This window comes from Phacochoerus africanus, chromosome 15 (assembly GCF_016906955.1).
Source record: "Phacochoerus africanus isolate WHEZ1 chromosome 15, ROS_Pafr_v1, whole genome shotgun sequence".
NCBI classification, from domain to species: domain Eukaryota; kingdom Metazoa; phylum Chordata; class Mammalia; order Artiodactyla; family Suidae; genus Phacochoerus; species Phacochoerus africanus.
In genome coordinates, this window is record NC_062558.1 from 1,906,925 (window position 1) to 1,932,608 (window position 25,684).

General features: G+C 41.5%; 1 long non-coding RNA gene across 1 annotated transcript in view; it reads left to right on the forward strand.

The window, feature by feature from the left end:
* LOC125116494 (uncharacterized) overlaps positions 1-7,641 on the forward strand; it is a 65,014-nt gene extending 57,373 nt beyond the window's left edge. The window contains exon 3 of the long non-coding RNA XR_007132352.1: positions 7,276-7,641. This is a non-coding gene — a long non-coding RNA (uncharacterized LOC125116494). The remainder of the gene's footprint in view (positions 1-7,275) is intronic.
* The last annotated feature ends 18,043 nt before the right edge of the window (positions 7,642-25,684 follow it).

Sequence of the window (25,684 nt, forward strand, 5' to 3'; positions counted from 1 at the left end):
GCTAGTTTTTTTTTTATATACAGAAAAGATTAAAGTCAATTTCCTGAATGCCAGTTTGATTTTATCCCACGGAGAATGTGCACAAAACCTAAGAGGGTTTGAAAAATGCCCTCCTTTAAGGGGTATGGTGTCCCCTTTTCTGTTTAAATCCTGCCATGGTCTCCCCACCTCAAACAAACTAGATATGAAACCTCACGATGGTTTTACAAGGCCCCACCCCCTATGAGCTGCTTTACTTGGCCTTCTCTGTGCTCATTCTACTGCAGCAGCACTGGTATCTTTGCTGATGCTTGAACCCAACAGGCAAAGAGTGTTGCAAACACCATCTGAAAAGCTCTTTCCCCGCAGAGCTGCAAGGCCCCCTCTTGCAACAATTCAAGTCATAGTCCAAGTTGCACAGTCTCCATAAGGCCCTTCCCTGACCAAGGCTTTACCATTACAAACTCTCAATATTCCTCATCTCTTGTCTGCTTTATTTCTGCACATTCTTACCTATTACGTATTTCACTTATCACATGGATTGTCTGCTTTCCCTCTCAGAACGGGAACTTGAAGAGAGGAATTTCTAGCTTCTTTACTAACTGCTATAGCCACCATACCTGAAATAGTACCTCACCCACAATGGGAACCTAATGAATATCTGTTGAATGAAAAAAGGAATTCATAAATCCAAATCTATGTTATTTTCACATCCACATGATTCATGGTCTTTTAATATCTTTGACGGGAAGAAAGCTAATTAACAAGGTCTGAAGCAATAACAGGAAAGGCTACTTTTTAGGGGAAAAAAAAACCATGAGCTTAAGAAATGAAAAGAATAATAGCAAAGAGAATTTTTTAAAGGTTCACAGAACTAAATGTTGTAAATGTTGTGAAAAATCGACAATTTTAATAACAAATGGAATTCCATCCACAAGCACACTTGTTTCAGGTGGATGCTTTTAACCATCTTCTGGGAATCAGTAGAGTTTCCTTTCTTAGACAACTAGATAACATTTTGAATTCTGGAATATTTGATTTCTAGGTTATTCATTGCAAGCCAAGCTCATCAACTAGCCTCAGTAGGTGGCTTAAAATTTGATTCACCTTTTCTGGGCCAAGAATGCCCAGAAACTCTTCATTCTACAAAATACGTGATGCGAATCATTTAGAAATGATTCTCTCAGTTGTCCGAGGGAGTAATTTATGAGGATTAAGACATCATAGGTATGGGAGTTGATATCGTGGGTCTGCGGCAAAGAACTCAACTAGTATCCATGAGGACTGGAGCTTGACCCCTGGCCTCGTTCAGTGGGTTAAGGGTCTGGCATTGCTGTGAGCTGAAGTGTAGGTCATGGACTCAGCTCTGATCCAGGATTGCTGTGGCTGTGGTGTAGGCCGGCAGCTGCAGCTCCATTTGACCCCTAACCTTGGAACTTCCATCTGTTGCAGGTGCAGCCCTAAAAAGACAAAAAATAAAATAAAATAAAATAACACCAAAGATATGAGCACGTCATGATCTAGTAGGTTCTGGTAGGTTCCGCTGGTTTTCCAAAAAGATAAGCATGATGAGAAAATGCCAAAGACCATGAAATTAATGTTTTGTCCTCTTCTCTTTGAGAGCGTTGGCACATCCTTAGCCTGATCCTGTGCAAAATAGAGAGGGTAACACCCGCCTATGGATAGACAAGAACATTAAAGGAGATGAAGAATGAAAGGTCTACAGTGTTATACAGATTCTTGGATTCAGTAGGATAGAAATGGAGAAAGAAGAGACAACCTTGAAAATACAGACGTCACTTTGTCATCCATGATGACATATATTTTCCAAGCCTCAGACAAAAACCTGGATGTTTTCTATAATCTGGGTGACAGAAGGGTGATGTGTGGTAAAATTAGATGCATTCTAGGAAGCACTTCTAATCACGACTGAGCAAATAATCAAACCTATTCATACGACTAACACGGCAGTCAGAAGCACCTGCCTGACTTGTGAAAAACGTCAGCCACTGAAACTGAAATTCAATATGAATTCAAAAGACGGAGGCTCCCCTGCGGGTTTCTGAAATGTCAAAACTCTGTGATTCAGGAGCAGTGTAGCCAAGGGAGCAGTGCCTGTGAGCGGGTGTGAGAGTGGGATTGTGCCTGAGCATGTGTGAGGGGTGAGAATGGTCTTGTGTGAATGTGAGTGTATGTGAGTGCAATTATGTGTGTGTGTATATCAGCATGTGTGTGAGCACATGCGTGTGTATGACTGTGAAACTTGTGGGCTTGAGTAAGAACACATGTATGTGGGTGTGAGCATGAGGAGTGTGTGTCTGTGAGTTTAAACATATAAGTGACTGTGTGTGTGTGTTCTTTTTTTGTTTGTTTGTTTTGTTTTTTTGCCATTTCTTGGGCCGCTCCTGTGGCGTATGGAGGGTCCCAGGCTAGGGTTGTAGCCACCGGCCTACGCCAGAACCTACGCCACAGCTCAAGGCAACGCCGGATCGTTAACCCACTGAGCAAGGGCAGGGATCAAACCCGCAACCTCATGGTTCTTAGTCGGATTCGTTAACCACTGTGCCACCACGGGAACTCCCCGACTCATGACAGTTTGAGGGAACATCAAAATAAGTAATAATAATAAAAAATGCAAAGTTAAACTGATGGGGTCATAAACTCATAATGACCCAGAAAAGATATCAAATGGAAAGATAATAAAAGGATGAATATGATAAATACCTTTAATTTACTTTTTTTTTTCTTTAGGACCGCACCTGTGGCATATGAAAATTCTTAGGCTAAGGGTCGAATTGGAGCTATAGCTGCTGGCCTATGCCACAGCCAGAGCAATGCTAGATCCAAGCCACATCTGCAACCTACACCACAGCTCATGGCAATGCCAGATCCTTAACCCACTGAGCAAGGCCAGGGATCAAACCCACATCCTCATGGATGCTAGTTGTGTTCATTACTGCTAAGCCACAACAGGAACTTCTACCATTCATTTTTAAAAGATGGTGGATATTTATGCGTGTGGCTATTTAGTTTTATCTGTTTCATCTGTGTGGATGGCCAACCAGAGAAATGTGAATAAGCCAAGTAAGTCCTGGGAAAAATAGAAACACACCCAGAATATTTCTACTGGACAAGTGATATAGGACAGTAAGAATGTTCCACCCGAGGCCAGGACAGCAATTGCCCCAGGTAACCAAGTAGATTTCATCAGAAAATCACAAACATAAAAGCAGTCACAGAGTTCTCATCGTGGCTCAGTGGTTAACGAATCCGACTAGGAACCATGAGGTTGCTGGTTCAATCCCTGGCGTTGCTCAGTGGGTTAAGGATCTGGCGTTGCCACGAGCTGTGGTGTAGGTGGCAGATGTGGCTCAGATCTGGTGTTGCTCCTATTTGACCCCTAGCCTGGGAACCTCCATATGCCATGGATGCAGCCCTAGAAAAAGACAAAAAATAAATTAATTAATTAAATAATATAAAAGCAGCCACATCTGAAGCAGTGCTGTGCAAAGAAATACCATGTGAGCCACATGTGTAACTTAAAATGTTCTAGTGATTCCACTTTTTAAAAAGTGAAAGGAAACAGGCAAAATTAATTTTTAACAACTTATTTCATTGATTTCAATACACCCAATGTACATATATATATACACAGATTGATGAACATATGTACATGTGATATAATGCACCTGTTCACAGGAAATAAAATATGTAATGAATACATTTATGTGAAATATCATGATTTATACACATACATTACCATTCTCACATGTGGCACTAGACACATTTCAAGTGCTCGAAAATCACGGGCAGCCAAGCAGGCTTATTTCTTTTCTTAGGCGAGTCATAAAGATACAGGCATCCCAGAAAAAGTTTGAGAAATATCCATAGGAAGGAGCAGTAACAGTAAAGAAGAGGAAGCAAGGACTCCACAATAGTTTATTGTCATGGTCATAGAAAACTTGTGTTCAATATTTATCCTTGGCCTGTTTTATTACAAGTTATCTTTCCCCTGCCTTTCAATTTGGCTTTAGACAATGTATACGTGTTTGCAACATGTGTGTATGTGTATGCACGCGCATTTATCTATATGATATATATATTAATAAAATGTACACTGCAGACTTACCAAATCATCTGGAGGATGGAGGAAGCTTGTGGAGTAGGGGAGAGTCTATTAATCTAGTTTGCATAAGAGTTTCTTTGAATTTCTAATCATTCAGTCAAACTCTCCTAACTTTTCAGAAGTCTCACGCCTGGGCAGTCCCTGATGGCTAAATTATTTACCCTGAAGTACTTTCTTTTTTAATAATATTTGAAGACAGTTGGAAACTTATCCAACTTTCTATCATGTGACAACTCTCTCAAATGCAGCTGTCCTTGGATCTGACCTTCAATCTAGTGTCAGTTGACCAGCAGGCCAACTTGAATCTTCCACTAGCTACTTCTCTTTACTCAACACACTCTTTTTAAATCATGGTGAAAATGTATTTACAGTTTAGCCAAGTGCTATTTCTTTATACTTAGCAACACGTAGGGCAATTTATCAAAGTAACAGCAACTCTCTTGGAAGTCTAGAAGCCTTCAATTCATTATTTGTAAAACGGAACCGAAGCAATACCTTACAGTGTTCGTGGGGATACAAACTTCTCTTAATCAGAAACCAGAGTCCTAAAGAAACACAGGCAAAGCAGAGGTCTCCTTGTATTCTAACAAGGGAGTCACAATATTGTAGATCAACCATACGTCAATTAAAAAAATTGTTTAAGTTATAGCTTTTGATTTTTATTTTAAATTTTAACTTAAAAATTTGAGTCATTCTTAATCTTCAGTCAATAAAATTCATGCTTGTTCTTTTTCTGCGTAAAGCACAAACTTATAAAACACATAAGCAGATCTACGTTATATAAGTGAGATTAAAATGTCTTAGGCATGGCGATTAGGTAAAAAGTAGCTCAACAGGCTCTTGGCCTGCGCTCCAGGGTGGGGATGGAGGGTGCTGGTAATGGGGAAAATAGGTGGAGAAAGGCCCCACTAGAGAAAGATGCTCAAACAGGTTCAGGTCGTGTCCCTACCATCCACCCCAAGATGCAGGGAGTGTGACAATCATTTATCTGGTGGTGCTCCTGGCAGCACACAGCAAGACAACAGCGCAACAGAACAGTCTGACAGTCTGAGACTTGGTTTCTGCTGCTCGCCAGCCTCTACCCTCCTCCCTGGCAGCAGCATCTTTCTTCTCAAGGACTAGGGCCCTGGTTCTACTGCTCCGATGTTTGTTGGATTAGCATCACTCTTGGAGGCTGCACTGTCTTCTCCAGCTCTTCAATTACCCATCTATTTCCTCTTCCCCAAATGTAAGGTAAGACTAGTAGTAATGCAATAAGTTCATGTAATGCCCACATTAAGCAAAGACCAGTAACAGAGTTTGAGATGTTTGAGAAATCCTCTCAAAATTAAAAAGTTAGTGAACTTCTCCAAGCCCCCCTCTTTCCCCTGACATGTAATACATGCATTGAAGTTGGCTTGAATTCTCTTTGTCTATGAGGTTATAATTTTTCTAAATATGAATGTACTTACAGTACATCAGGCAATACTCTGTGTGGTTACAAGTGGAATTTTTTTTTTTCTTTTTGCTCCTTAGCATATGTAGGCCACTTAGCCTTAGCATTTGCTCCTTGTGTCATATGTAACTTCCCAGGCTAGGGGTCAAATTGGAGCTAAGCTGCTGACCCCAGCCATAGCAACTCAGGACCCAAGCCATGTCTGTGACCTACACCACAGCCACTGCAATACTGGATTCTTAACCTACTGAGCAAGGCCAGGGATTGAACCCGAATCCTCATAGATAGATACTAGTCAGGTTCTTTGCTGCTGAGCCACAATGGGAACTCCACGAGTGGAATTTTTTTGAATGAATGGTCATTGGTAGTAGTTCCCACCGTCTGGATAAAATTAAGCATCTGGACTGTGTTGTTTCTATGGGCTGGACTTCTCTGACCCCATCTTGATCACCTGTTGGTACAGACTCTCTTCTGTGCTTTAGTAGTTTGGTCACCAAGAAATGTACTAAATCTAGTCATTTTTATCTTGAGGCTAAAAACTCAGTTTTTTGAAAAAGACTTCACCGAGTTCCCACTGTGGCTCAGCGATAAAAAGACAAAAACAAAAAAACAACCCCCTAGTATCCATGAGGACTTGGATTCGATCCCCTGCCTTGCTCAGTGGGTTAATGATCCTGGGTTGCAGTGAGCCTTGGTGTAGGTTGCAGACCTGGCTCAGATCCCTTATTGCTGTGGCTGTGGTATCGGCCAGCAGCTGCAGCTCCAATTAGACCCCTATCCTGGGAACTTCCATATGCCATGGGTGCAACCCTAAAAAAAAAAAAAAGAGGAAAACTTTACTTTAAAGTTTAGGTTTTACCTGTAGAGAGAGAAGCCGAGCAGGTTTACATGGGGTGTTGGGGGCTGGCCTGAAACACTCTTCCCTGCAAGCAGGTGGTCTGTCTGTGACATTTGCATTAGCAAGACAGACAACAGGTGGGGCAGGGCAGAGTGGCCTACATTAAGAGAACTTCACCCCTCAATTTGCATCTGTATGATTTAGATGCACACAAGCAAGCACACACAGAACCTCACAGACTCAGAATAATTGTTTCGCCCTAATGCAAAGTGTGGTGACAGCATCTTCTATCAAATCCACGCTCTCAAAGCAAGAGCCTCTTTTTCCAAAGTTACTATTTAAGGACGCTGCATTCACTGTGGAACTCCTAAAAGAAATCTCCCATCTCTCTGACTGCCAATTCCCAAATCATGTGTCCTTTAGCAAAAGAAATCGCAAGGGCCATTTTTCTTCTCCTGAGACTCTCCTTTGCACCTTTGCATGTGTCTGATAATAGCTTGTCACCTGGGGGCCTTCTGGAGATGACATATATTGGTTCACAGTCTTGTACCACCCACATTGTCACAGAAGATCAGAAACGGGGGGCCTGTGACTCATGTCTGGCACATCTGAGATTGTTTTCCTTCATACTTAGAGCCATGTACATGGGACGTTGGGGTGGTCCTGATGTGCTGAGAGGTGCTCTGAGGAAGGTGGCAGCTGTGACATCATCCCCAAGACCGCCTGCAGGGTTTCACTGGCATTCACAGCTGGGGGTTCCTGGTGGTTAGTTTCGACTTGTATGAGAATGTACCACTTTTCACCCAAATGATTTGAAGAAACATCAAGAAGCAGCCAGTACCTTCTATGCCTTGTATACAGGCTAATGTCTACATTCTTGTTCTCTCTGCATTTCAGGCTGTCCCTCCCTCGAGGAAGTCTTTCGAGCCAAACGCAAGCATCCACTGCTCCTTGAATGTCCCTTACGCCCTTATACTGTCTCAGTTATCCATTGCTGCAGAACAAAGACCCCCACACTTAAGAACTTAAAACAGCAGCCATTGTGTTTGCTCTCAATTCTGTGGATCAGGAACCTGAACAGAACAGCTGGAGCAGCTGGCAAGGCTGCAGATTGATGGGCACACACTGGACCCTACACCTAGTTCCTCGGTACTGACCATCAGCTAGATTCCTGCTTATCTTGAACGAGACCCATCCACAGGGCCTGCTTGGTCTTCCTCAGAGTGTGGTGGTCTCTGTTAGATTTCTGGGAGTTCCCATCATGGCTCAACAGTAACAAACCTGACTGGGATCCATGAGGATTCGGTTCCATCCCTGGCCTCACTCAGTGGGTAAGGATCCAGCATTGCCATGAGCTGTGGTGTAGGCCAGCAGCTGTAGCTCCAATTCTACCCCTAGGCTGGGAACTTCCATATGCTACCTCTAAAAAACAAAAAGAAAGGACAGAAGGAAGAAAGAAAGAAAGGGAAAGAAAGAAAAAAGGAAGTTAGATTTCTTATGTGTTGAATGGCTTTGGTCAGGATGCTAAAACTGTTGCTTCAGGAAAGCAGTAGACTTAGACCTGGAAAAGGCCCAGTGTCATTTTTGCCACATTCTGGTGGTTAAAGCAGGTCCCCAGGCAAAATTAGATTCTAGAGGAGGTGAGACCAACAGGAGATTTGGTACATCAAAAGCTTCTAAATCTCCATTCCATTCCTTCTCCCGGGAATGGCTTTGTATGCCAGATTCTCTGCAACGTTATACCCAGATATCAAGAATTCCATCATAAAGCTAGAAATAGTCTCCTCCCATTCTGAATTCTTGCTCCCATGTTGCAGAAGCCTCTCTTTCTCCCCTATGTAGTCTTCAGTGTTTCTTGATAACCAAACCTAGAGTTTGCACCTACAGTTCTGCCAATGCAGTTCCGCCGGTGGTCTAACAGAGGTATCCCATCCTATCACATTAAAAGTTCACAATTAACCCAAGATAGACTGTTTGCTAGGAAATCACTGGTAGCATATTTTAAAGTGAAAACAACCATCCAGGCCAAGTAAGAGTGCAGCTTGCCCCTCCAAGATATCCTCAAAAGAAGTATTTACTTTCCAGGTTAATTTTAAGCCTTAAAACAACACTATGATAAAGATATCATTTTTTAAATCATTTTATTATATTTTTACACTTTTTTTGTTGTTGTTTTTGTTTTTGATTTTTTCAAAGATTTGAACACTCATTTTTTTATCATGTGGAAGAGGAATATTTTACCTTGGTATGTGGAAATAATGATCTGAGAATCTGAGGATTTTTCAATTTCTTTCTTTCTTTCTTTTTAGGGCCTTTCCTGCAGCATATGGAATTTACCAGGCTCGGGGTTGAATTGGAGCTGAAGCTGCTGGCCTATACCTCAGCCACACACGATCTATGTGGGATCTGAACTATGTCTGCAACCTATGTTGCAGCTCGCATCAACGCTGGATGCTTAACCCTGTGAGCGAGGCCAGGGATTGAACCCACATCCTCATGGATACTAGTCCTATTCTTAACCCACTGAGCCACAGTGTTAATCTTCTGAAGGATGCAGATAACTTGATCAAGTTCAGGCAGGTTATCAGAGAGCAGTTGGTCTAAATCTAAAGGCATGTAGTTAATCTGCACCTTGTGCTGTCCTCTTTTTTATTGGACATGGCTCACCATCCTCTAAACTGGTCCTGGTAAAGTGCTTAGTATGGGAAAAAGTAGATATAAATACCAGACAGATGAGATTATACAAAAAACTCCTACACTCCTGAATTTGAATGGAAAGCCTTATTATGAACTCATGATGTATTTTACTGTATAAACAAACATTCTACCTTTATTCACAACAACATTTTAGAACCTATCACTTGTATGATTTGCCTTGAAAGAGCATCACCAGCCCAAAGGAATCAGAGCTTTATGGCTGATTTTCAGAGTCAGGCAGGAAATAAGCAAGTTGAAGCATCTGGTCCTCTCCAGATGCAAGAAAGCTATCAAAGATGATGAAGGGTCATGTCAAGAGGACTAGGAGCCAGCTCAGGCAGGCTCCCACTGACCAAAGAAGAGAGGCTCTGAACTTCCGAATGGACAGAAATTGCACAGCTGTTGTTATACAGTTTTATCAGTTAGATGGACATCTCAGCACACCTCAGTTTGGTTAATTTCTTCATTTCCTACGTTTATTTTAATCTTTCTTATTCTTGGAATGTACCCGTTAAAAAACTCAGGCCCCTTGATCAGTAGCCTCTCCAGTCTGGATTTTGTTGATTCAAACTCAAATGCAGCTCAGCATGTCCCTGGCTCGATGTATTTCTTAGAAATTGGCAACTAGCTCCAAGGGTCCACCAGACTCAGGTTGGGTTCCTTTGGGTAAGACTATCAGAGGGCATTTCATTTCATCAGGATGCATAGGGACATTATTAGGATACGTGTCCCCTCATTTGTTCTTTACTTAACCAACAAGCACAGCTCATTAGGAAGGAGGAGAAATATGCTGATTCTCTTTCCCAGTTTCCAACCTAGTGAATTGATTCTTTACTATCCTCAGGGAGACATCAAATATATTTCATAATGTGATTATGAATTAATGAATCTAAACATATTTCAAGGTATAATCTGTGGAAATGATATCTATGAATAGCTAAAACCGTTTGTGAATTCATACTGGTATTCCCAGTTTAAATTCAGGACTACAGAGTTTTACTTCATCTCCAATATATCACGTCTGTATTTCTTTTCTTCCGTAGTGAAAATTTCGGTATTCCAGAACACAGGAAGTAATAGAATGTCCCATAATTGCTAATTTGTTACTCCATATTACACATACAATAAACTCAGAATAATATTAATTCCTTTTTTTTTTTTTTTTTGTCCTTTTTGTTTCTTTAGGGCTGCACCTGTGGCACATGTAGGTTCCCAGGCTAGGGGTTGAATCAAAGCTGTAGCCACCGGCCTACGCCACAGCCACAGCAACGCCATATCCAAGCCACGTCTGTGACCTACACCACAGCTCACAGCAGGGCCGGATCCTTAACTCACTGAGTGAGGCCAGGGATGGAACCCACACCCTCATGGAGACTAGTTGGGTTCATTAACTGCTGAGCCATGATGGGAACTCCAGAGCAATGTTAATTCTACCACTCCTGATCATAATTACCAGAAAGAGTTGTTTTATTTAAAATATATCTGTCCTTGGCGTTGCTGTGGCTGTGGTATAGGCCGGCAGCTGAGGTTCCGATTAGGCCCCTAGCCTGGGAACCTCCACATGCTTTCAATCTCATTGCACTACCCACAGTAGGAGCTCCTCTTTTTTACATTTAAACAAAATTATTTCAATCTCTACATTGAAACACAGTCTTTGCAATGCCAGGATGCAGGTTCAATCCCCAGCCCAACACAGTGGATTAAAAGCTCTAGAGCTGCTATAGCTGAGGCATAGGTCACAGCTGTGGCTTGGATCTGATCCCTGGCCTGGGACCTCCATATGCCCTGGGGTGGCCAAAAAGGAAAAAGAAAAAAAAAATAATAATTAAAAAAATTAACCTAATAAAGAAATTTATTAAATTATAGCTTTAAAGGTTTTTTTCCATTCCCCTTACTTTGGCTACTCCTTCAAGGATTCCTATTATTGCAATTGGATCTCATTTTCCCACTTTCAACAATGTTACTTCTTAAATTTATTTTACATCTTTCATCATCATTTCCTTTCTTTTTTTCTTATACTTTATATTTAATCTGTCTTTATTTCTCTTTATTTATTAATGATAAACACCTCCTCCTCTCGGCACTGCTCAAGCTGTCCTCCTACACCTTAGAGTGAACACCTGCAGACTCTTTGGGGTCCTTCTACCCGTAGACCCATCTGATGTTCTATTGTTTTACTCAGCTTTCTCCTTCACAAATGGGCAAAACACCTCGGGATTTTAGCTGTTGGTGGTTAGAGCTCCATGGAAACAAACACCTGGTCATGTAATTTTTGTACATGTCCAAGGTTTGTGGTTTTGCTATCTAGTTTTACTATTCAATTTTACTATCTATTCTTGCATGAGAATTTCGGAAGATTCAAAACCTAATTTCTGGTGCTGCCAACACCACCCCACAATCTCTCAGTTTCTGGCTTCTTTTCATTGAAAATGCTCTTAGATCAGAATCTGGGCCTAGGAGTGTTCTTTGCTACTGCATTGGCCATAGATTTTACTTTAACATGCACGAAGCTAGTCCTTTACCATGCAGAGAGCCAGGAAATTAGTTAAGAGATAAAATTGGAGGAGTTCCCGTCATGGTACAGCAGAAACGAATCTGACTAGGAACCATGAGGTTGCGGGTTCTATCTCTAGCCTCGCTCAGTAGGCTAAGGACCCAGCGTTGCTGTGAGCTTTGGTGTAGGTTGCAGACACAACTTGAATCTGGCGTTGCAGTGGCTGTGGCATAGGCCAGTAGCTACAGCTCCGATTCCACCCCTAGCCTGGGAACCTCCATATGCTGCGGGTGCAGCCCTAGAAAAACAGAAAGACAAAAAAAAAAAAAAAGAGAGAGAGAGAAAGAAAGAAAATTGGAGAGTGGTAAATTCTGTAAATACAGCTAACATTTTAAGAAATAGCACACGTATCACATGAAGCAGTCAGTTCACACTATAAGAAATTCTATAAGACACTTATTCAAATCCTTATCTTTCAATAATCTGCTTTTAAATTACTCAGTAGGACACTTTATTATGAAAGACAAAAAGCAAGCAAACAAACAAAAAACCAAGAGAGAGAAACAGGGGAAAATCTATAATTTAAAACAGATTTAAGGGACACCAATTACAATATACTCACCCAATGCTGAATTTGATTCAAATAAACATTTAAAATATGTGATTTCTGAGACAATAAGAAATTTAATCACTCCTTGGATATTTGATGATATTAAGTAATTTTTATTAAATGTTCGGGTATGATGATGTTGAGGTCATGTTTATAGGGAAAAGTCATCTTTAAGAGATGCAGACTGACAGTTATAGACGATTAAATGATGTGATGTTTGAGATTTGCTTCAATGTGACAAAGGAACAAAGAGTGAATGGAGCAACAAATGAAACATGATTGGCCATGAATTGATGATCGTTGCACACATATGGTAAAGAGTAGATAGGGGTTTAATATATAACTCTGTCTCATTTGGTATAGTTTTAATGTTTTTTTATTAGACTATAGTTGATTTATAATGTGCCAATTTCTGCTGTACAGAAAAGTGACCCAGTCATACATATATACATATATATATATATATATATATACATACATCCTTTTCTCATATTATCGTCCATCATGGTCTATTCCAAGTGACTGAATACAGTCCCCTGTGCTATACAGTAGGACCCTGTGCCATTTTGTATATTTTTAAATCTTGCCATGTTTAAATTTTTTTGTTTTGTTTTGTTTTGTTTAGGGCCCCACCTGCTGCATATGGAAGTTTCCAGGCTAGGGGTTGAATCAGAGCTACAGCTGCTGGCCTACTCCACAGCCACAGCCACAGGGGATCCAAGCCATGTCTGCAAACTACACTACAGCTCATGGCAACGCCAGATCACTGACCCACTGAGCGAGGCCAGGAATTGAACCCACGTCCTAATGGTCAGATTCATTTCCACTGGGCCCCAATGGAACTCCCTAAAATATATTTTAAAATTGAAGCAAATAGAGTTAATTGTTAACAGTTGTTTTATCTGAGTGTCAGAAACCTAGAATTTTCTGCACTTACCTATATATTTGAAATATTTCTAAATTTAAACACACTAGTAATCAAATATTTAAAATAATAAAAATAAAGTAAAAAAGTTTTGCCAATATCAATTAACATGACGGTTTTAAATTTAATTTTCAGGAGTTCCCGTTGTGGCACAGTGGTTAACAAATCCGACTAGGAACCATGAGGTTTCGGGTTCGGTCCCTGCCCTTGCTCAGTGGGTTAACGATCCGGCGTTGCCGTGAGCTGTGGTGTAGGTTGCAGACGCGGCTTGGATCCCGCATTGCTGTGGCTCTGGCGTAGGCCGGGGGCTACAGCTCCGATTGGACCCCTAGCCTGGGAACCTCCATATGCCGCGGGAGCGGCCCAAGAGATAGCAACAACAACAACAACAACAACAACAAAAGACAAAATAAATAAATAAATAAATAAATAAATAAATAAATAAATAAATAAATTTAATTTTCAGAGGGGAATTTCATTGTCTTAAATTAAAAATTGTTGTGGAATACTTTATACAGAACCAAGATGTCTCATCTCTACATCATTGACTACACTGACGTAAAGGAAAAGATAGCTGTACTTATTAATAACAAAGTGGGATACTCTCACACTTTAAAAAATAATTTTCTGATTGTCTAACCAAATACTTATGACAAGGCCTGCCACGTAAATGTTTATCATCCACAGGTTACTATAAAATTTAGTAGTGATAATTTAAATGATTATGATGATGAGGTTCAAAATACTAAAAATCATAGATGAAAAATAGTTATTTTAGAGGAAAAGTGACTTTTCACATGTATGAGTTGGTTATCATATGCCAGGCATTATACTAAGCAATGCACATGCATTACTATGTTTAACACCCATGACTCTGGAGTAGGATTATATCACTCTATATTATGTGCAAGAGGAAACTGAGTCTCCAACTTACCCAAACTCACAAAAATTAGGATATGATGAAATGGGGATTTAGGCTCAAGTGTGTTTCTGTAAAGCTCTACTGAGAATCCTCTCTTAAATATTTTTTTAAAAATAAGTGAAATTAACAAAAGCCAATAATGTACATATCTTGGGTAATGTTACTTATAAATTGATACTGTCATCCGCATTGTAATCAGTTGTCTGTGGATTCGGGTACCCAGATTCTTGACTTGTCTCTGGATTAAACCATTCTCTGAGAAGTCATCATTTAAAGGTTGAACAGACATTTATGTATTTATTATTACTTCTACCACTACTACTACTACTACTAATTATTATTATTATTATTATTACTATTATGAACAAAATCCCTTCACCAGTTTCCAGGAACAGTATTCCATTACTTTTTGGAAATCTTAGGGAATTATTTTTTTCCCAATGTGCATTGTCTATCCTGTAAATTAAGTTCTCTTCCCCTCTCTTAGCTGAGTAGGGTCACTGACCTCAGCTAATCAGACCTCCCAGAAATCTGAAACCTGAATGGATTAATATGAGAACATAAAATTGTTCATGGATTTGGGACCCTAAAGAGATAACCAAGTTGTTGGCACCTGCCACCCAAACTCCTGGAATTTCCCTGTGTCCTGCCCATGTTCAGAGTTGGACTTCCAGATTATGGTTCATTCTGCGAGGTATTTGTGATACTTTTGATATATACTTATTTTGCACTAATGGGACAGAGCAGATGTTTGTAGTCTATTAGAGAAAAAAAATCAATGACATTGTTAAAGCATGGTAAGGAATTCTTATACAAGGCAGTCAGGCTGTTACAACGAATTCAAGGACAACTGTAAGTGAGCTCACCTCTAAACACAATAAGGGAAAATGGGTATTTGCAGCCAAGGAGCAGTGCGGGGGGTGGGGGCAGTCAGTGAATGGAAAATTACTAAGAACACTAGGGCTAAGGGGGATTCTGGCTAAACAAATCTAACAGGATTCTTGCTATAGACAGGTAAAGGTGACTGAATATCACCTGGAAGATGGTGGGGGGTGAGAACCTGATGTGATATCAAGAGTAATCAATGAACATGCGGGTGCACGTGTCTCTTTTAAGTAGAGTTTTGTCCAGATAGATGCCCAAGAGTGGGATTGCGGGGTCATATGGAAGTCCTATGTATAGATTTCTAAGGTATCTCCAAACTGTTCTCCATAGTGGCTGTACCAGTTTACATTCCCACCAACAGTGCAGGAGGGTTCCCTTTTCTCCACAGCCCCTCCAGCACTTGTTATTTGTGGATTTATTAATGATGGCCATTCTGACTGGTGTGAGGTGGTATCTCATGGTAGTTTTGATTTGCATTTCTCTTATAATCAGCGATGTTGAGCATTTTCTCCTGTGTTTGCTGGCCATCTGTATATCTTCTTTGGAGAACAGTCTATTCAGGTCTTTTGCCCATTTTTCCATTGATTGATTGGCTTTTTTGCTGTTGGGTTGTGACACATGCACCCGCGTGTTCATTGCAGCACTATTCACAATAGCCAGGATGTGGAAACAACTCAAATGCCCATCCACAGATGACTGGATTAGCAAGATGTGGTATATATACACAATGGAATACTACTCAGCCATAAAAAAGAATGACATAATGCCATTTGCAGCAACATGGATGGAACTAGAGAATCTCATCCTGAGTGAAATGAGCCAGAAAGACAAAGACAAATACCATATGATATCACTTATAACTGGAATCTAATATCCAGCACAATTGAACATCTCCACAGAAAAGAAAATCATAGGCTTGGAAAATAGACTTGTGGCTGTCTGATGGGAGAGGGAGGGAGTGGAAGGGATCAGGAGCTTGGGGTTATCAGACACAACTTAGAATAGATTTACAAGGAGATCCTGCTGAGTAGCATTGAGGACTATGTCTAGATACTCATGTTGCAATAGAACAAAGGGTGGGAGAAAAAAAATGTATACATATAAGGATAACTTGATCCTCTTGCTGTACAGTGGGGGAAAAAAAAAGAGTAATCATATAAGAAGGATGGGGGGTTCTGGTCAAACTGTAGGATTCTTGCTAAAATTGGACAATGAACAGAGTCCAAAAGTCAAGCCTCGCTGAAAAAGAGTTCAGGGGTTCTGAATAGAGGCTCGCCAATGAGAGGCTATGTCAAGTCTACTAACAGAATAAACTGACAAAGACTGTCTCCTTGAGAAAACTTTAGTCAGGCTCCTCTAAGACATCTAGATTTGACATTCCAAAAATCATGTTGAGTCAATTTATGGAGAATCCTTCACCCAGATTCCAAATCTGGACTTGCTCGGTGGGTTAAGGATCCGGCATTGCTGTGAGCTGTGGTGTAGTTCACAGATGTGGATCGGATCCTGCGTGGCTGTGGCTGTGGCCTAGGCCAGCAGCTGTAGCTCTGATCAGATCCCTAGCCTGGGAACCTCCATATGCCATGGGTGTGGTCCTAAAAAGTAAGAAAAAAAAGAAAAATCTGACCATCAATGACATCTTTTCAAATCATCACCCCTTACTTGGCTCTCTAAGCTGTCATCCTTTCTTAAGCCAAAAATTCTCTTAGGTCTGTTTAACCAGCACCTGACATTTCCTCTTGGTAATTTTTCATCCAGTGAGCACAGACTTCCTTGACTGAGGTCTCATTTCCACTTTTGCAATGGTTCCTGAATGAAATCTTTTTTTTTTACCACTTTAACTATGATCCAGCTATGGTCTTTCTTTAACAAAAGGTAGTGACTACATTGATTGTTCCGAAATGAGGACATAGGATATTGTAGATGATTTTCTCCTCTCTTTTACTGAAATGGTACTTGTTTCCCAGCCTCGTGTCCAAGGAGCTTGTCTTCTATATCCTTCCTCATTCCCATTTTCCTTCTCTCTGACCTGTAGGAAATAAGAAGCTCTGTTACTCAACAGTCACCCCATAATTTAACATTTTCCTTCATGTATGTATTTATCAAAGAATAAAAGATTAAGCTAAGACCCTTTATAGAATCCAGTTATCCTTTACAAAATCAAAGCACTTAGTGCCCAAAGTGCTCTGGGCTGTTGCAACATCAGACAGGCTTTGGGTTATTTTAAACAGGTCTTCTTACCATTTTAGCTTTGTTTCCAACAGAACGGCAATATAACAAGCAGCCTAATTTAGAAAAATAATCAACTTATGTTAGGAAATACCTGATAACATCCACTAGAAGCCATTCTGAGTCCTAAGACTAAGGGGACAACTTTTGGAAATGGAGACATTAAAGTGAACCCACTTCCAGAAAACTCGTTGCTCTTAAAAAGATGCTGAGGCAGGCACAATTCTCAGTTTCTAAGTCATACATTAAGATAGATCCTCTTCTTTTAATCACTCACATCAGTTTATATTCCAACAGGTCCCAGCAGCCCCATGAAAAAATTCTACACCCACAACAGGTAGCGTCTCTTCTCACTGTCTTTCCCATGGGACACATGAAAATCCTGGTGGTTTCCTTGGTCCCTGCAAATGCTTCAGTTGCTGCCGGCATTAGAAATATGAAAACTTTCAATAGTCAGTTAAATCCCAGAGCTCTTTTTTTCCTGGGCCATTATAATCTTTGCTGAGCCTGCGAACCCTCTACTTAGTGCTCTGACCACCATAGTGTCAGCATCTCTGAGATCTCACTTTCTCTCCCAAGAGATACAGGAGAATATATACATATACATATGAACATAAAATAATAGATATAGTTATTGTAGCTTCCACTCTATGCCCTCAGGGATCACAAGGTTTTCAGCCTGCTCTGGAGTCCTTGCAGGTAGAGTACCTGGGCAGATGGGGCTGATATGAGACCAGATGCTGCCCTAGACAAAGAGGAGGGCTGAAAAGTGTCCTGTGAGTATAATGGCGAGAGTACTTGCTCAAGTTCTGTTAACCTAGTTTGGTTAACTAAGTGTGAAAGTAAAGTCCAAAGCGCAATGCATTAGTTTATCTATAGGTCATCATGCAATTCAGCAGCCTGCTTTTTAAGGAAACTACAAAGCCCCTGTCACATCCAACACCTCTACAGCTTCACGTTTTGTAGCAATGGGCCTTGCAAGTCCCCACAACCTCACTGCTAAGAAGGTTCAGCTCAACACCATTTTTCTCTGACTCAGGAAACCCTGAAGGGGAGCTTATCAAACATAATTTCAATGAAATCTAGCAGGATGATGCAGCATCTGCTTTGGAAATGCAAAGACAATATCATCATTGCCATCCATTTCTCCTGATCAGACACTAAGGTAACTAAAGACCTAAAGATGCTACAGAAATAATTAACCACTGAGGTTCTTCTGAGCCTCTATTTTGAGCATCTAGAACACTGGTCAGAATGGAAACTTTTTGACTGTCACTGCCTGAAGTCCTGAAAGAATTAGAAAAAAGAAGAACAAACAAAACCTAAAGTCAGCAGAACGAAGGAGATTAAAGAAATTTGAAAGTAATACTACAAGGTGCTGTAAACCAGCTCTCCCTGGCGTCTCTAAAATTCCGTTTCAGGCTCAGGAGCTGTGAAGTAGAATGTCTGTGGCTCCAGACAGGTTTAAAATTAGGCAATTAAATGAATAAAGTCCCCCAAATTGCCAGGCTATGCCATCAGTTAATACAGTAGATTCATATGTGAACTGAGTGTTTGAGAATTCAATCAAAATTATGCCATAACTAAAGTCTAGCAGGATTGCTCTGCCCCATCCTACCCAGAGCATGTCTGCCCCAGAAATAGCATGGGAACTGAAAGGTGAATCCATGACTGACACCTCTCCCTCCTCATGAATCTTGCATGAAATGAGCACATTTCCGGTTAAATGTAAGCCTTAGACTTTTGTAAGAGATCAGAAGACGCCATTCTGAAATGTACCACATTGGCATAATGATTATTTTGAGCTGGAGACAATTGAGAAACTATAGACCTCCCCCAAAAACAAAAACAACCAACCAACCAACCAACAACAAAGAAACCCTGGAGTTCTCTTGTGGAACAGCAGAAATGAATCCGACCAGTATCCATGAGGTTTTGGGTTCCATCCCTGGCCTCGTTCAGTGGGTTGGGGATCTGGTGTTGCTGTGAGCTGCCGTGTAGGTTGCAGACAAGGCTCGGATCCCTTGTTACAGTGGCAGTGGTGTAGGCCGGCAGCTGTAGATCCGATTCGACCCCTAACCTGGGAACCTCCATGTACAACGGGTGTGGCCCTAAAAAGCAAAACAAAAACAAAGAAACCAAAAAACCTCTCTGCCCTCCTCATCATTTGCACAAAAGCTGGATTAGCATTTTATTTCATCAGAGACTCTTATCAGGCCGGAGAGAGCAGACAGGACTCTTACATGACAAACTTACTAAAACACCATTTACCTTCCATAATTTCTTCCCATATATTTATCTTTCTAAATCTGCCACCCCAAAGGCCTGATAGTCTTTTTCTGTGACTTGCCATTTCTGTACACATTTGTTCTTTGTTAAGATGCTCTGTCAGCTCAAGCTCTAACCAACCCTTTGAGTGCTCACATACACATATGATGCACACATTCAGAAATTCTGTTTGCTTTTTTCTCCTTCAGCTGTCGTTTGTCAGTCTAATTTGCAAGGTCCCAGCTGAAGAGCCTGAGGAGGATAAGGGGAAAATGGAGTATGTGATCTCACTCTTGGTAGAAATTTTTATTAGACTGAGTAGCTAATGAAGTTTCATTCTAGAAGTTATACACACATCACACACACACTACACATGCATGCACACAAACACATGCACCACACATGCACGCATACACATGCACACACACCACACCTACACACAAATATATCACCTCTTTTTCCTAGGGGTTGCTATGTGCGTCCAGGGCAAATCCAGACCCTGCATCCCCCTAACCTGGCTACTTTTCTGCCCCTAGCAGCAGTTCTGTTTTATGTCTTTATATATAAGGAATCTGTAGAAGCTTTCATCTAGAGGGAAAAAGCATTGACTTGCAATAAATATCAAGAAAATCAGTGATATAATTTATTGGGAAACACTGATAGGCAAAATGGAATGGCCAAAGCTGTGAACTCAGAAAATCACTTTAGGCCAATAACTTGCACGTCATTCGAAATCCGAAAACCCTAAATCTTGCTTTCCCTTCCTGCCAGGAGAAACCCCTTCCTCCCACCCAATGTCAGCAAGCTCTGCTCTGGCCTTTCTAGTGTCTGATTTGTAATGTGTTTAAATTCCTCTCACTTAATTATCACTAAAAAATGGCTTTTCTGCCAACATGTTTTATCTCACTCTTGTGCCCTATACCATGGTAATTAATTTGACTGAAACTCCTCATTAATCAGGTGGAAGTGGAGCTGTGCAAATTCTGGTAATCTGAATCTCCTTTCTTGTCCTAAATCATCTAAGGGCCAAAGGGGCACAGTCTCTGCTGATTCCTCGGGTCAGTAATACATCAGCTTTTATTGAGGAAATTCCCAAGTCACTTGTGAATCTTCAAAAGGGGCCCATGACCCCAGCCTGGAGGGTATAATTATCTTTACGGCCTTTTGACTGAACATCTGTCTCCCTTTGTTAAAAATGTGTTCATTGTTTGTGTGACAGGAAAGCCCGCCCACCCTCCCTTTCACACAGCAAAGACTGATTCATAGAAGGAGTTCTTTGGCAATTAAACTCAAGGCAGAAAGGTGTACTTTCTCTGCTGTATTGAACAAAAGGCGCTAAGCAAAGGTTAACTGAGGAACAGCAAAAAAAAAAAAAAAAAGGCTAGCTGTGTCTGAAATTATCTACTTTGTGTCTGAATTATCTATTTTGATAATTTATCTCAAAGATTTTCTTTTTGAGGCCAGTGGAGGGGTCTCACCTCCTCTCCAGCCCCCAAGATCTGTGATGAGATTAGGGACTGTTTGGGGGAGATGCTGGGCTTTATCCAGTACTACAGAACGGTGGTGTGTTGGCTCTCTGCTGCTGGACCAAAGAATGGTGTACAAGCTGGGTAAGAATGTCTGCACAGTTAAGAAGAGCAACCATGGTGCTTTGATTTTGTCACTTGGGGGAGGACTGGGGATGGGAGGAGAGAACAGGGAGTAGATATGGGTCCCTACCAGAGATGCTGGGTAAAGGGATACTGGGTAACATGTTTGCACAGCTGGGCAAGGCAATTGGGACCATGCATCTGATGAGAGCTTATTGGGACCATTTCCATATGAAATTCCATGAGGAAGCATGAGGGCAGAGGAGCCCCTGAACTGTGTCTTCTAATCCCCCAGTGACCTACAGAGAAGGCTTAGAGAAAGTGATATTGTAACCCAGCTGGTGCCTTCCAGAGGGGACTCCCCTACCCACTCATGTCCTCTAACTGCCTTTTTGTCTATAGAAACATTTTAGTCAAATAACCAAGTTAATCAGAGGAGTGAAAAAAATACAGAGAAAAAAAGAAGCAGTAATAATAATTCAGCTATTCAACAAATTCAAGGACATTCAGTTCTTCAAAGACTATAGATAATATTCTGCTCTGTTTGGGAAAAGCATCTTAGGAACTTGTTTGGAAAGCAGCGATTTCAGAATTCACGAACCATTCTACCTATCCTAGACTTGAGCTGCAGCAGCCCCCAGCTTCCCCGGGCTCGATTTCAGACTGGCCCTCACAATCTTGAGTCCGTTCTTTCCAATCCTGTTACTGTTGGTCCCGAAGTCTGTTTTTTTTCTTATAAACGAACAAGACTGCTTGGTGTGTCTTGTCTGAAGTCAGCTACCAAGGACCCAAGTCCTGAGCTTTTAGCCTGCAGGGCTTGTCCCCATACTTACGTATAGAGGTAGGGATACTATCCCTTAAATTTTGTTAGTTTATTATGTTGTTTCACATTAGACCCTTAAAGCTCTAGAATTTAGCATTGTCAGTGAATTTAATAAAAACGGTGTTAATAAAATAGTATTATACCCATAAAAAAAAAAATTCTGAGCCATGTCCTTGAAGCTGTTTTTGCAGATGCTGAAGCCCCCACCAAGTGGAAGAAGTTAACTGTATGCTGCTCACAAGGAGGTAGACCCCAGCTGAAGACAGGTCACAGATATGGCTCGGATCTGGCATTGCTGTGGCTGCGGTGTAGGCTGGCAGCTGCAGTTCCGATTCTACCCCAACCTGGGAATTTTCATATGCCACACCTGCAGAAAAAAAAAAATCAATCAATCAATCTCAGAACCGCATATCAGTTAGGGGCATATGGTAAGAAACATGTAAAAGTGTGATATATGTGGACTGTCGGACTCTATCCGAGATTTTTTTGGCATGAGGAAATTCCCATGCCAGGGATCAAACCCGAGCCACAACAGTAACAAACCGAAATCCTTAACCACTAAACCACTGTGGAACTCTAGGATTGTAAGACTCTAAACCAAAGGCACGTAGCACACCAAGACCATGTGCATTTAGTCTACCCTAGACTTTTGAGTGAGATTCACCCATGGGTCCATGCCATCATTTTGTAGAATGAACACTATAGGTGGGAAAATTTGTTGCTGAGATATTTAAGGGCACCTGTTGGTGACAGAGCTTCCTTTCAGGGATCTGAGGCTTGGCAGTTGGACCCTAAACAAGGGCTGATGCTGATCTCGGAGAGACAGAGTGGGTGATGCCTTGGAGTGAGATCTTAATGTTCTGCTCAGGAATTGAACCTGGGCAGCCTGGTTGAACACCAGGAATCCTAGCCCCTACACCGGCTAGAGGCTAAAAGCAGAATTGCCCTTATTCTTGCCTGTCTTGAAAGCAAGAATGTTTCAAGGAGGCAAAGTCTGTGAAAACAGGTGTAAATTCTATTGTTAGAGTCACAGTGCATGTGGGAGAGCACACCGACAAGTAGTTTTTTTAAGTCAAGGCTAAGAAGCAGTACACACCCTAAAGAGGAGTGCGTCTCCCTGAGTGACGAACACACTAGACAGGTGATTTAATTCACTTATATAGGACATTTCTACTGGGTCTTTGTTTCCCTTTAGCCAATTATCTTGTTTTAATTCTCACACCTGACCAGACACAGGACCCTCCCCAATATGCGAATGCATCTTTTGGCAAAGATGGATTCCAGAGCAAAGGGTGCTGGGATGGTATCAGGACTTATTACGGCCTGGTGCCCCCTCCCTTTTAGGCCCCTAGGAGTCTTACTGCATGTGTGTTACTGGGAAAGTCTCCTTGGCCCCAGGAATGATTGCAGTGGACATCTTTCTACTCCATCAGAGCTCAGCTCCTGCAATTAACTTTTTCCTTGAAGTGTCAGAGAGAAACAAGGCCCAGTTTACTTGGCCTAACAAGTTCCAGCTATTCTCAGCCCAGGGGCCCAGCTACCTCCTACCTCGAATCCCCTGTGAAAGAAGTGGACCCCCCAAAAAAATCTTTGTTAGCAAGATGAAGGGTCCCCCTGAGAGATATGGACCCCCAAAATAATCTTTATTGGGAGGATGAAGGGCAAATATCTATCTTCTGTAGCTTCTTTGGGCTGGCAAGGGGCTCGTAGACCCTACCCAACTGGGGCCGCAGAGCTCTCGCCCTATCTTGACAGGGCCCCAGGGTGACTTCTGTTGTTATTCCAGCAGGATCTGTTCTAATGGAGCAGCTGGAGTCTCTGCATCCCCATTATCTTGATGTGAAACTTGTAATCTGGAAGAGACAAACTCAACAAGTAGATTAAAATGGCAGGGGCCAAAGATTAATAAAGGGACCACTGCCACTAGAGGCCCAGGCAACTGTAAGAAGAACCAGGCTATGCTTGGTAACATTTTTTTTTTTTTTGTCTTTTTAGGGGCCCACCTGCAGGATATGGAACTTCCCAGACCAGGGATCAAATTGGAGCTGTAGCTGCCAGCCTACACCACAGCCACAGCAATGCGGGATCCAAGCCGTGTCTGTCTGCAACCTACACCACGGCTCGTGGCAACACCGGATCCTTAACCCAATGAGCAAGTCCAGGGGTAGAACCTGCATCCTCATAGATGTCAGTCATATTCATTGACTGCTGAGCCACAATGGAAACTCCACACTTGGTAACATTTTTAACTGTAGTTTAGATAGAGCCAAAGCTTGGGTTACCCTGTTCAAAGGAATGAAGCCATTTAGTGTGGTCACATATTTTAATGTAGGTGTAACAGACCCAAATAGAAGTAGTTGCAGTTGATGCTGCTTTGAGACCAGTTGGTAGCCTCGATTCTGACACAGCTCACAAAACTGAAGTTTTTAGCAATACGTGAACTTGTGTGTCACCTCGTATTACTTTGGACGTCTGAGCCACAGATATCTCATTCTGCCTTTTTTCAATAGCCAAGGCAGATGTCATTGTTAATGATTTTAGTGTTTTTCTAGGTATGAGAAGATGCAAGAATTTGGGTTCATAAAAAACTTTACCTGTTTTGTCAGTTTTTTTCAGAGCACAGAGAGCCTTATTTCTGTTTTCACCCTGAATTCCTTTCAGGGAGTGTTGAAGGTGAGCGGCTTCAGCGGCTCATGGGTTAATCCTTTTAGAGGCAGGTGACGACTGCCAGTTTCCAGTCGGCATGGCCCCTCATGGTTATGTATCTGACCACGGTTTGGGAGGCATTTTGTATCCACTTTGTCCCATGGTGCTAAGAATGCTCATTCACAGTTCTGGCAAAGATTTCATCGACAGGCCACTCAATGTGCTGTTAATGAACTGGGGCTTATTAACAGTAGCCAAAAGTCTCTGGACTGCCTGTTTTACTAGTCTCTTACGGTCCAGGAAGATATTGTTGCATTTTCCCTTAACTAGAGTTACACTACTTTTTTGTTTGTTTGTTTTGTTTTTTGTTTTTGTTTGTTTTTTGTTTTTGTTTGTTTGCTTGTTTGTTTTGTTTTGCCATTTCTTGGGCTGCTCCCACGACATATGGAGGTTCCCAGGCTAGGGGTCGAATCGGAGCTGTAGCCACCAGCCTACACCAGAGCCACAGCAATGCGGGATCCAAGCCTCGTCTGCAACCTACACCAGAGCTCACAGCAACCCGCCAGATCCTTAACCCTCTGAGCAAGGCCAGGGATCGAACCCGCAACCTCATGGTTCCCAGTCGGATTCATGAACCACTGCGCCACGACGGGAACTCCTAGGGTTACACCGTTATGATCGTTGATCTCATATGGAACTGTGCATCACTTTGTCAGAGACTTAGTTACACATTTGGCAATGCAAGAAGTAACAATTTTGTAAAACAATTAATAAAAGAATAATATAACCAACAGTTTTAGTAAAGTCATAAGAATTTAAGTCATGAATTTTTTTCAGGTGCAGCCAGTATATAACCAGGTTGTCTGGCTTAGTCTGTTTTATACCAGTCCTTGCCTTTAAGAGAAATTATATATTGGCATATTCATAAGTGATTCAGTCCAAATTCCTAGTGTTTTTATGCTGGTTATCCCCAGCATGGTTTAATTTTTTTTTTTTTTAATATAAGGAAGCCTTTAACTTAAATGACCATAGCCTGGTTTTACCCACATAAATTTATCCCATAATTGTGGGAGTTATACTCCTTGGCTGATGTCTTCTTCTTCTTCTTTTTTTTTTTTTTTTTTTTTTTTTGATTTTTAGTGCCGCACTTGCGGAATATGGAACCTCCCAGGCTAGGGGTCAAATCGGAGCTGTGGCTGCCCGCCTATGCCACAGCCA